At 41.6% G+C, this 13280-nt stretch overlaps 1 protein-coding gene across 1 annotated transcript in view; it reads right to left on the bottom strand.

Moving 5' to 3' along the window:
• The window catches only part of CAMK1D (calcium/calmodulin dependent protein kinase ID), a 421541-nt gene that overhangs the window by 83798 nt on the left and 324463 nt on the right, over positions 1-13280 (bottom strand). The window lies entirely within an intron of this gene.

Consider the following 13280-nt stretch of genomic DNA (forward strand, 5'->3'; position numbering starts at 1 on the left):
CATGCTGAGCTAGGATTTCCCTCTCCTTTACCTCCCCCTCCCCCATTTCTGTGCTCTCTCTCTCTCAAAATACATAATTTTTTAAAGAAAAAGTTAAAATTAGAAGTACCCTATGCATTTGCAATTGGACTACTAGGTATTTACCCAAAGCATACAAAAATAGTGATTTGAAGGGGCACGTGCACCCCAATATTTATTGTAGAATTATCAACAATACCCTAATTATGGAAAGAGCTCAAAGGTCCATGAACTGATGAGTGGATAACGAAGTTGTGGTATGTACATACATACATACATACAATGGGATATTATTCAGCCATAAAACAGAATGAAATCTTGCCATTTGCAACAATGTAAATGGACCTGGACAGGATAATGCTAAGGGAAATAAGTCAGTCAGAGAAATACAGATAATATATGATTTCACTCATATGTGGAATTTAAGAAACAAAACTGATGAATATAGGGAAACAAAGGGACAGGAAAACCATAAAACAGACTCTTAACTGTAGAGAACAAATGGAATTTTGAGAGTTGATGGAGGCAGGTGCGCAGGGGATGGGTGATGTTTATTAATATGGGCACTTGTGATGAGCACTGGGTGTTGTATTTAAGTGATGAATCACAAAATTCTACTACTGGAACTAATATTACACTATATTCTAATTAGCTGGAATTTAAATAAAAAAACAAAGAAAAAATAAAAAAGAAATATCTTAAATAAATAAGCTAAACTTACCCTTCAAGGAACAAGAAAAAACTACAAAATTAACAGAAGGAAGGAAATAAAGTTGATAGCAGAAATAACTGAAATAGAGATCAGGAAAACAATAGAAAAATTCAGTGAAAACCTGAGCTGCTTTTTGAAAAGATAAATGAAATTGATAAGTCTTTAGTTACACTAACTATAACAAAGGAAAAATACCAAATAAAATAGGAAATAGAAGGAGCAGACATTACGACTGTTACCACAGAAATGAAAAAGATTCTAAGAGACTACTATGAACAATTATACACCAACTGATTGGATAATCTAAAAGAAATAGATAAATTCCTTGAAACACACAACCTACCGAGACTGATTCAAGAGTAAATAGAAAATCTGAACAGACAAATAACAAGTATAGACATTAAATTAGTGGTTAAAAACATCCCAACGAAGAGAAGCTCATAGCAGATAGTTTCCCTGGTGAATTCTATCAAACATTTAAAGAAGGATTAATGCCGAGCCTTCCCAAACTCTTCCAAAATAACTGAAGAGAAAAGAATACTACCAAGCTCATTTTATGCGGTCAGTCTTACCATGATACCAAAGCCAGAAAAGGACACAATAAAATAACTACAGGCCAACCTGATGAACACAGATGCAAAAATCCTCAACAAAATACTAGCAAACTGAATTCAACAGCACATTAAAAAGATCATACACCATGATCAAGTAGAATTTATCCATGGTATGTGAGTGTGGTTTAAAATACACCAATCAATGTGACGCACTATGGTAATGAAATGGTAGATAAAAATCATACGATCTTCTCAATAGATGGGGAAAAAAACCATTTGACAATTCAGCATCTTTTCATGATAAAAACTTTCAATAAACTGGGAACAGAAAGAATATACCTGAACATCATAAAAGTCATATTTAAAAAAATTTTAATGTTTATTTATTTTTGAGAGAGAGGGAGAGAGAGCACGAGTGGGGGAGGGGCAGAGAGAGAGGGAGACACAAAATCTGAAGCAGGCTCCAGGCTCTGAGCTGTCAGTACACAGCCCCATGCAGAGCTTGAACTCACGAACCGCGAGATCTTGACCTGAGCCAAAGTTGGACACTCTATCATCTGAGCCACCCAGGCACCCCTAAAAAAGCCATATTTGACAAGCCTACAGAAATCACATAATGATGAATGATGAAAGTTTGGAAGCTTTTTCTTTAAGATGAGGATCAAGATAAAGGTGCCCATTCCCAACACTTCAACTGTAATCTTCAACCTAGTCCTGGGAGTCCTAGTAAGAGCAATTAGGCAAGAAAAAGAAATAAAAGGCATTTATAGTAAGGAAGAGGTAAATTTTTCTCTGTTACAGATAATATGATTTTATGTAGATAAAACCCTAAAGACTTCACCAACAAACTGTTACAACTAATAAAAGAATGCAGTATGGTTGCAAATACAAAATCAGCATACAAAAGTCCATTGTATTTCTATACACTAACAATGAGCTATCCAAAAGGAAATTAAGAAAATATTTCCATTTTAAAATAATATCTAAAAAGTAAAATAAAATACTTAGGAACATATTTAACCTAGAAGGCAAAAGATCTGTACACTGAAACTATAAGAAATTGATAAAAGGAATTGAAGATGACACAAATAAATGGAACAATATCCCAGGTTCATGAAGCAGAAGAATTAATGTCATTAAAATATCTATAACCTAAAGCAATTGAATAGATTCAGTGCAGTTCCCACCAAGGGGCGCCTGCGTGGCTCGGTGGGTTAAGCATTGAATTTTGGTTCAGGTCCTGATCTTGCAGTTCGTGGGTTCAAGTCTCAAGTTGGGCTCTGTGCTGACAGCTCAGAGCCCGGAGCCTGCTTCAGATTTTATCATTCTCTCTGCCGCTCCCCAACTCATGCTCTTCCTCTCAAAAATAAATAAACATTGAGGACCATGGGGAGGGGCAGGGGAAACAATAGGGAGAGGGAGGGAGGCAAATCATGAGAGACTCTTGAATACTGAAAAAAAAACTGAGGGCTGATGGGGGAAGGGGAAAGGGGTAGGGAGGGTGATGGACATGGAGGAGGGCTCTTGTGGGGAAGAGCAATGGGTGTTATATGGAAACCAACTTGACAATAAACCATAAAAAAATAAACAAACATTAAAAATAAATAAATAAACATTAAAAAATTTTAAGTACAGTTCCCATCAAAATTCCAACTGATATTCTCATAGAAATAGAAAAGACAATCTTAAAACTCATATGAAACCACAAAAAACCCCATACAACCAAAGTAATCCTGGGAAGGAAAAACAAAGCTGGAGGCGTCATGCTTTCTGACTTTGAACCACACTGCAAAGCTACAGAAATCCAAACAGTATGGTACCAGCGCAAAAACAGATACATAGACCAATAGGACAATATTGGTGCCCAGAAATAAACCTATGAATGAATGTATGGCCAATTAAAGTTTGACAAGAGAACCAGGAATACTTTATGGGAAAATGAGTCTCTTTAATAAATGGTGATAGTATAACTGAAAATCCAATGCAAAAGAATGAAATTGGACCTTTGTCATACACTGCTCACAAAACTTAACTAAATATGGATTAAAGATTTAAATGAAAGACTTGAAGCTACAAAACTCTACAAGAAAATACAGAGGAAAAACTATGAGACACTGGTTTTAGCAACCAATTTTTGGATGTAACACCAAATGCACAGGCAACAAAAGTGAAAATAAATAAGTGGGACATCAAACTAAAAAGTTTCTGCCCAGTAATGGAAATAACAAAATGAAAAGGCAACCCACAAAATGGGGAGAAATATCTGCAAATCGTATATATGAGAAGGGGTCAATATCCAAAATCCATAAGGAACATATACAACTCAATAGAAAACACCCTAAATAATTTGATTAACAGATGGGCAGAAGACCTGAATAAACCCTCTTTTCCAAAGTAGACATACAAATGGCCAACAGGTACCTTAAAAGTTGTTCAATATCACCAATCATCAGGAAAATGGAAATCAAAACACGAAGGAGATACCACCTCACATCTTTTAGAATGGCTGTCACCAAAAAGATAGAAGACGTAGAGAAGAAGGAAATCTTCCCATTTGCAACATATGGATCATTTTTGAAGTGATTCTTGTGCTAAGTGAAATAAGTGACACAGAGAAAGATAATACTGTATGCTCTCATATGTGTACTCTACAAAAGCAAAACTCACAGAAACAAGGGAGTGGAATCGTGGTTTTCAGGTGCTGAGGTGTGAGGGAAGTGGGCAAATGTTGGTCAAAGGGTACAAATTCCCACTGATAAGATGAGTAAGTTCTAGAGCTTTAATGCACAGTGCAGTGATTACAGTTAATAATATTGTATTATATATTTGAAAGCTTCTAAAAGAGTGGATCTTAAGGGTTCTCACCACACAAAAAAGAAATGATAATTATGTGAGATGAAATGTGTTAACTAGCCTTATTCTAATCATTTCGCAAGGCATTTTCATGTATCAAATCACATTGTACACCTTAAATATATACAATATCATGTGTCCATTATATCTCAAAAGCTGGGGGAAAAGCATTTGCGCAAACATATAAATTTCATTTGCTTCTCACAAGGCAAGCTATTACCGGTGTTGTTTTAAGGATGAAGTCCCTGGATTATAGAAGGGATAAATGATTCAGTTGGTTAGTAGCTAAGCCAAAATGAACACAAAGTCAGAGAGTATCACACAGTTAGAGGCCTTTCAAATTTTCTGACTGCAAATAATCCATGCTCATTAGAGACTATATGCAACGCATACAAAACATACAATACTTTAAAATATCACCCAAAACTACCCCACCCCGGGGCAGCCACAATAAACACTTTGCCTTTAACCTCTCAATCTGTTATCTAAGAAAAAAAAATCAATCTGTTATCTAAGTTAGATTGAGATCAAATTACACACACACACACATACACACACACACACACACAATTTTGTATTGAGCTTTTCAAGTAATATTATATAACAAATGTTTCTTAACATTAATAAAGATATTTTATAAAATATTTTTGAGGTTTTCATAATACCAAGTGTGATTAAAAATATTTTCACAATACACTCCTTGGGGATATTTTGGTTATAAAAATGAGAATAGCTTGGTATAAATATCTTTGTTTTTATTTTGGATGATGCCTTTGGGTTCCATCCCTAGAAAGAACTATAGCTCCTGGACAAGACATTAGGAGGACAGGAAGTGCTCATTTTCACCCATACCAACAGTCTCCTACAGTATGCCTGACTTCTTGTCAAAATCAATTAATTCTTTTTCATTTTAGGTCACACACAAATTCACACATCCTGCTGCAACTGGCATGTCTGTAATTACTAGTGAGTAGGAACATTTTACATGTTTATTAGCCATGTCTTATGCATCTATGTGACTATATTTTTTGTTTAGTCATTTCATGACGTTAAGCATCTTGTGGTAGAGATTAGTACAAACCCTTAAGTATGGCCAGGATATTAACCCTGGGGTCTATCCACCTTTGAAGCATTTTTTATAGGTTATTGTTTGACTTTTAATTTTATCCTCATGCCTTGTCTCCCACACGTGCTTTCAGTGTGATTAGGTCATTCAATCTGTCCACATACTCTCTACTTCTTTCATGGAAGAAAGGTCTTCCCTCTTTCAGAGATCTCACAAATAATTCTTCCCAGCGATTTTTGTGATTTGATTTGCTGTTTTATATGATTTACTCCATCTAGAGTTTGTTTGGGTGTGGTATCTCAATCTTGGGTTATATAGTGGGCACATGAGGTCAATAAATCTTGAGGGGCAGTATTTTTGTTTATTTTAGGTACTACAACACCCATTCTTTGAGTATTTCTTAATTATTTGTGCTGATCTCATAGCCCGTGTTCCCTAAAAGTGAGTAGAAAGCTATAGAATTTAGGATATAGTAATAATTGACAATTATTGATAATTTTAAATAAACTGTACTCAATATGCAGGACAATATAAATAAACATTCACAATATAAGGTGCTGATGATAGAAATGTCTATCATCATAGATTTAGTGGAATGGCCAAATAAATCACGGAGAGAAGGCCTTGGGATTTCGTTCTACTGGCATTAGAGAGAGCGCTCTAAGCACAGAGATCTCCTGTCTAGGTTACGTTCTGGGATGAGAATTCCAGTGCTGAGACTTGCCAGAAATCATCAAAAGGCTACTGCCATAGGTCAGAAAGATGAGGGAAGCTGCCTAAAGGAGCAACAGGGAGGGGAGAGAAGAAGAGTCAGAAAGCTCGCTGGGAAAGAGGATTGTCAGAACTTGGTGCTCGATTGGATGTTGGGGGGATGGAAAGATGGGAGCCGGGGAGAAGGTTTGAGAGGGTGGGGTCTGTGTCTAGTAGCCTTTCCACCAATAAGAGGACACTGTGGCCTTGTGTAATTAGTGAGCAAGAGGTACAAAGAGTCACATAGATGACTTAGAAATGGCTAATGAACATTTAAAATGTTCGAACTCACAATTTATAAAACGCAGCTTTAGGCTTAGTGAGTGTCCTGTGCCTCAGACTGAGCCAGAGCACGTCTTCCTGGAAGCGGCATCTCTTGAAGTTGTTATAAAGGATGCTCGCTGCTCTCTGGGTTGGCACACCAGAAGAGGTACAGCGCAGCCATGGGCCCCACTGCGGGGGCAAAGCTCCTCCATGGCGGCAAAAATGAACCGACATACTGGGAGACTGAGAGAACAGAGATAGTGAGAGTGGCCAGGAGAGAGAAGGAATGAACTTGAGAGAATCAGTGGTGGCTAAAGCGGCTCCGTTCCAGAGCTCGGTTCCGCTCAAGACTCCTGTCATTTGTGAGCAAAGAAGTCTTAACTAAATACAAATGTCAAGCCAGCTTCTGGCATGAGCGACCAGGTAGGCGAAGGGGCCATGCACCTAGAGAAGCAATTTGGGGTGTGTGTGAAAAAAAGGACTGGAAAGAACAGGAAGTTTGAAATGAGAGCACAGGCATATATCCAAGTAGCCGCAGACAGACGCACTTATACGTAAGCGCATGGACTTGGCTCTCTCATTATTCATCTGTCCTACAGTCTTTGAGCTTCGGAAGTTCCATGAACAAAACCACCTGGTCTAACACAATGGTTCTCTTCTCAAAGGTAAGAGACCCAGGTCTCTTGGGCGGAGGCCACGCACAGCACATGCTCTTCTTGTACCCTCCATGGGGACACAGAGAGAAGGGTAGTGGCAGGAGAAAGGCACAGGGGGCAGGGCTGGGGCTTTAAGGGAGGGGAAGGGAAGGTGAGGGGTAAGGAACAGAGGAGGAAGGAGAAAGCATGGCCGCTCTTCTCTCCGTCCAGGAAGAAACTTGTGGGCTGCTTGAAGCAACAGAGGCACCATGATCGAAATCTCTAGATAAAAAAGTGGCACATTTTGGACTTGCTGCAGATCTGGCTGTCCTCCAAATTAGGTCCCTCTGCCAGCACTGCCTTGGAGCCAGTGCCAGGTCTAAACAAAAGGGTCCCACAGCATTCACTGGCTCAGAGATTTCTTGAAAATTCCTCAAGGTGCCTACAGTGGAATTTCAATCAAACTCAGCTTATCCTTCTTTTCCCCTTGCACTCTTGGCATCTGCCAGCTGTCTGTCAACCCTACAGCAACGGAGGATGGGGGTCAAGGGTACACGAGGACAGCTTTCTTCCAAGTACACTTTATTCTTCAGGGCAGTTTTAGGTTCATAGCAGCACTGAGAGGAAGGGACGGAGATTTCGCACAGACTCTTTGCCTGCCTCCACACATGGAGTGTGTCCTCCTCAACATCCCCCACCAGAGTGGGGCATCTGTTACACTTGATGAGCCTACACGGACACATCAACCTCTCTCAAAGTCCACAGTTTACACTGGTGTCAGTCTTAGTATCATGTATTCCATGGATTTGGATAGACGTGTGATGACATGGATATTCACCACGGTGGCATCATACCGAGTAGTTTCACTCACTGCCCTAAAAATCCTCTCTGGGCTCCACCTATCCGTCCCTCCCTCCTCAGTAACCCCTGCCAACCACTCTCTTTCATTGTGTTCAGAGTTCTGTCTTTTCCAGAAGGTCATAGAGTTGGAATCATACAGTACATGGCGTTTTCAGATTGACTTCCTTCACTTACTCATACATATTTAAGTCTCCACCATGTCTTTTCAGGGTAAATGCAGCTCTCTCATTTCTTTGTTTCTTTTTAAAAAAGGTTTTTTAATGTGTATTTACTTTGAGAGACAGACACAGATAGAATGTGAACAGGGAGAGGCAGAGAGAGGGAGACATCGAATCCAAAGCAGGCTCCAGGCTCTGAGATGTCAGCACAGAGCCTGATGCAAGGCTTGAATTCATGAACCATAAGCTCATGACCTGAGCTGAAGTCGGATATTTAACCAACTGAGCCACTCAGGCACCCCATTATTTCATTGTTTCTTTAAAAATATAAAAATTAAAAACACTGGTTAACTCTGCCACCCCAAAACTCTGCTGGGATTAGAATTTGCTAGGCTGGTGGCCCTGCATGTCACTCTGCTGCTCTTGGCTCCAAGGTCCGAGGAGGGCAATTGACATGGGGTTTGGTGACATGGACCAAAGAGGGCTGGTACCACAGACGGGAGAGTGTCCAGCTCTGGGACGTGCTTCTCCCACACCACCAAGAGATTCTCAGACACTAGCTGGCTGCACTACAATGCAACCTAATTTGGACACTGTCCACCTGCAGATAACGTCATATCCCACAGGTTAACGGCTCTGTCCTACAAGACTGTTTCCTCCCCCACTTCAGATGCCAACTCCAAGTCCAAACTGTCACCCGTGCTTCTGACCAAATGGCTCAACCCCTCCTCTGGTTTGATTTTCCTTACTGGATCATTGGTTTATTAAAAATGGATATGACTCAGAAATGGCCAGATGGAAGAGACACGTAGGGCAAGTACAGGGAAATGGACGTGGAGTTTCCACACACCAGTCTCCCCAGATCTCCCCCAATGTTCACCAACGTGGATGCTATCTGAGCCTCATTCTTTTGGGGTTTTTGGAGGCGTCATTACACCGGCGCAAATGATGAAATCATTGGCTGCTGGTGACTGAAAGCCTCAGAGCATCTTCCCTTCCCTGGAAGTCCGGTGGAGAGACGCAGTGGTTGGCTGCCCCTCCCCGGAGCCTTCCAGAAGTTGCTGCATTAACATAACAAAGACATCTTTGTGGCTGCTCTAGCCACTTGGAAATGGTTTTCAATGGTTTCAGTGGGTTTAGGAGCTCTGTGCCACTGGAGAAAAGCCAAAATCATATATGTCCTGTCTTCTATTATAAATTATAGTATGACAAGTTTCTGTCTAGGGAAGCATGCTACGGCCAGTTTATTGTGTGGATGGTGTATTGCAGGGTGGCGGCAGGATTCCGGGTGCCAGAGGCTCAGTCCTCCCTCCTCTACTTCTAGCTCCCTGGATTTGGTTAAGATACCTTCCATTCCAGAACTCACATCTGCAAAATGGGCATTATAATTGTGCTGGTCTCACAGGATCATTCGGATGTAGATACTCTGAAAAACAACTAGACACAGAGCAAGCACTCTATAAACACTAGCCGTTGTTGTCATTGTTGTTGTTGTTGTTGTTGTTGTTCTAGGTCATTCTAGGCCAACGCTTGAGATATCTCCATCACACCGATGGGATCCATTAAACTTTCACTGATTTAGCAAATGTTTACTGAGTGCATGTTTTGTGACTGGGGCACTCTCCTAGGAGTGGGGAGGGACCGGCCCGAAGGCCCAAATCTATCAAAAGGAACTACTTTTTCTGCCCAACCCTGATCCAAAGAACAGGATGGGAAGGATGCCGGCAATTCAGAAAGCAAAAGCATATGCAATATAAGAAAAGCCTAGTTAGGGAACAGAATAGAGCTAAGACGGGGAAAGGCAGAGGGGAGCACAGAGATTCATGAGGTTCACAATGTGGCTGTAACACTTTCCTACAGCCAAGTCCAAGAGGTGTGTGTCTGTAATTGACCACAAATCAAATGTTCACGGGAAGCACAAGAGATGATCTGAACGGAGGCCACGGTAGGAGGCTTAATCACACACAGCCCTGGCAAGGCTCAACTTTCCATCTTCTCACCTTTTCAAAAACTTTAAAATAATTTATTCTTTTAACATTTACTTATTTATTTTTGAGAGAGAGAGAGATTGAGAGAGAGAGAGAAGGAGAGAGAGAAGAACACAAGAGGGGGAAGGGCAGAGAGAGAGAGACAGGGAATCCCAAGCAGGCTCCACCCTGTGAGTGCAGAGTCCATGTGGGGCTTGAACTCACAAACTGTGAGATCATGACCTGAGCCAAAATCAAGAGTCAGAGGCTTAAGCCTTCCAGGAACCCCTTTAAAATAACTTAGAAAGTGAGCATACGTACAATGAGTACATTTATAATAGATACATACAGTTTTACAAGTCAGACTAACATGAATGTCTGTCTTGAATTCATTGGCTAAAGAAACAAGTTCAGTTCTGGAACAATGAAACCACTTGGGCCATACGGCTCAAAGAAGACTAATATATCTGGTCCTTCCAAACCAACCGGACTGCGTCTGTGGCAAACATAAGGAAATGTATTAAAGAGACACTGGTTAGCATTTTAATCGTGATGTTTTTAAAACACTCCCTTGTGTTGTAATTCTTCTGTGGCTGTATACAGTGAGGACCGGTTAATTCCCAAAGTGCTAAGGACTGCAGAAATGGGCCTGATTATTGCCAGAGCTGACGGAAACTCAGTCAATGAAGCAGCCGTGCACCAGGAGGTGGGAGAAGCTCCCTTCCAAGCTTTTCTTCTCATCAGAATGGTCCGCAGAGTCAGAAACGCGGGACACCATCTGTATGACTCTCTACCCATCATTAATTCAGGTTTCAATTTCTGCCTATTTTTGCTCTTAATATGTTATTAATCTCTCCCCTCGTCTTCATCGCCTCCCCTGCTAAGGAAGATGGCTTCTTCACCTCTCTCAGCTGTTAGAATAGCATTCTAGCTGTACTCCTTTTCTTCCTGGTGGATCCTTCTTGGATTTGCCCTCCACACCATTATGGAACAAAAGCTACGAAACAAAGGCAAATGAACCATATTTAGCAAACAGCTGCTGGTACATAAAAATAGAAAGATAAACTGCCACTATGCTGAAAGCTGGAGGCACAGGGTCTCACATGAAGAGTCAAAGCAGGGGAGGGACATCACAGTGATATTTTAAGTAATTACTATATATACCAGACACTGTGCTTTTTAGCATTTTATATACACTGTCTTATTTAACCGTCATAAGTTGGCCAGTCTTTGGGGTAAGTAGCGTTATTGCCTCCACTCAGCAGATGAGGAACCAGGAATGAGAGGGGTTAGTGCTTGCTAGGCAGTAGGGGTGGAGTGAGGTCCGCTGTGGCGCCAATGCCAATGCCTGTCAACTGTATGACATCGGTGACCTGCCACCATGAGCTAGCACCATCGCCCCTCACTGTTGCCATTGATGCTTGACTCCAGATCACTTCCCCTCATTTGTCAATGATTTGAGCTCCTCTCTCATGGACACACTCTTCCAAATCATTGATAACTTGGTCATTTCAATATGCATGGAAATGACACTGCCCATGAATGGGGCTCTTGAGTCTCGAATGAAGGTCCTCTCAGATCATCCAAGGATTTAGGCCTCCACCCATCTCACTATCCATCATGCTCCCAGACCTTGCTTGTCACCAATAACTGTAACCCTTCCATAATCTTAACATCAGGCATCCAGCCTCCTTTTTCATCTCAACCTTCAATCTTTCCAGCCCATTCCTTCTAGTACCCAGTCTCCAGTAATCCTTCAACCCGTTGGGGTCTCCAATCCATCTTTTTCAATCTGCCATCTTTTCACTGTCCTTAACCAATTCCATGCTCTCTCTTGCCCCCTTGAGTAGCTTAAATTCCACACTCATTAAAATCTCCCCTTCTATATGCCCTTTCTCCTCTTCCTGTCTTATTTACCTGGCAAAGTCATGACCCTGGGGATAGCCAACCCTCTACAAACTCTGTGCTTGCCCCTGTGCAGCTAAACACAGAGGCAGAAAGACACACAAGCCCGTTGACTGGTCCACTTCAAATTCCTAACCATGCTGAACTTTGACAATGCCTGGCAGTCATATTCTATGTCCCCAGGCCATTTATTTTCTGACTCCTTCCTATAGACAGTCATTTCACAACTTTTCCCTTCCTCCAATCTCTCTTTCCCAAGACTCTTAGACAAGGACCTGGTTTCCTTCTTCCCTAAGAAAATCAGAGAATTTCCATAGACTCTCATCACCTAAATAAAGCATCTGCACCAAGTTATTCTGTCTTCTTCCCCTTTCATGGACAACTTCATGCATCCTCTAACACCAGTCCTTTTGTCTTTGCACCTCATCCCCCCTACGCAGACTCTCTATGGGTCCACTACACAAAGACCCATCTGAGTGATTCTCCTTCTTTTTCTCCAGAGTACCAGCCTTCCCCTCTCTCTGCTGAGTCACTTTATTGGAACATGAATATATATTACTTTTCCCCATTAAAACAAATACACAGAGGCACCTGGGTGGCTCAGTCAGTTAAGTATATGACTTCAGCTCAGCTCATGATCTCATGGTTCATGCGTTTGAGCCCCGTGTCAGGCTCTGTGCTGACAGCTCAGAGCCTGGAGCCTGCTTTGGATTCTGTGTCTCCCCTGTCTCTCTGCCTCTCCACTGCTCATGCTCTCTGTCTCTCAAAACTGAATAAACATTAAAAATTTTTTAAACTCCATCAAAACAAACACACAAACCCCCTAACTTGACCTTGCTTCCCCTCCAGCTACTCCCCTATTTCTCTATTCTCCTTGGCAGTGAAGCAACTCAAATACACATTCCATGATCACGTTGAAATCTTTTCCCCACAATTCTGTCTACAACCTTCACCTTCAGTCAGGCTTTTGCCATGACACTTCATTAGGAAGCTTTCATCAGGGTCACCAATACAGCAGCCAGGTCTCCGTCCTCAACCTATCTGACCCATCAGCAGCATCAGGTATCAGTGGCCACTCCTTTCCTCTGGAAAAGTTTTCTTGACTTACCTTTCAAGGTACGGATCTCCTTTCCTGCCTCCCTCACCAGTCACTCCTCCTCAATCTCCTTTTAGACTCTTCCTCTTCTCCCAGCCCCTTCATGCTGGGGAGCCTCAGGGCTCAGTCTTTCATCTTCCTCTGCGTCTATGCCCACTACCTCGGTGAGCTCATCCTGGGTCACAGATAAAGATTCAACCAGCAAAGCCAGTTCTATCTACAGCCCAGACCCCTAGCCTAAATGCACTGAGCTGCCTATTCAAACTCTCCACTTGGATAGGTCTCAGGCATTTCAGACTCAGAATATCTAAGAGTGACTTTCTGGTCTTTCCCTCAGATCTGCTCTAACACCCATCTGCCCAATCTCAGTTGATGCCATGTCCATCCTTTCTAGTTGCTCAGGTTGGAAATCCTAGCATCACTCTTGAGTCCTCTCTTTCC

Source organism: Suricata suricatta, chromosome 10 (genome assembly GCF_006229205.1).
Source record: "Suricata suricatta isolate VVHF042 chromosome 10, meerkat_22Aug2017_6uvM2_HiC, whole genome shotgun sequence".
In the NCBI taxonomy this organism is placed as follows: Eukaryota; Metazoa; Chordata; class Mammalia; order Carnivora; family Herpestidae; genus Suricata; species Suricata suricatta.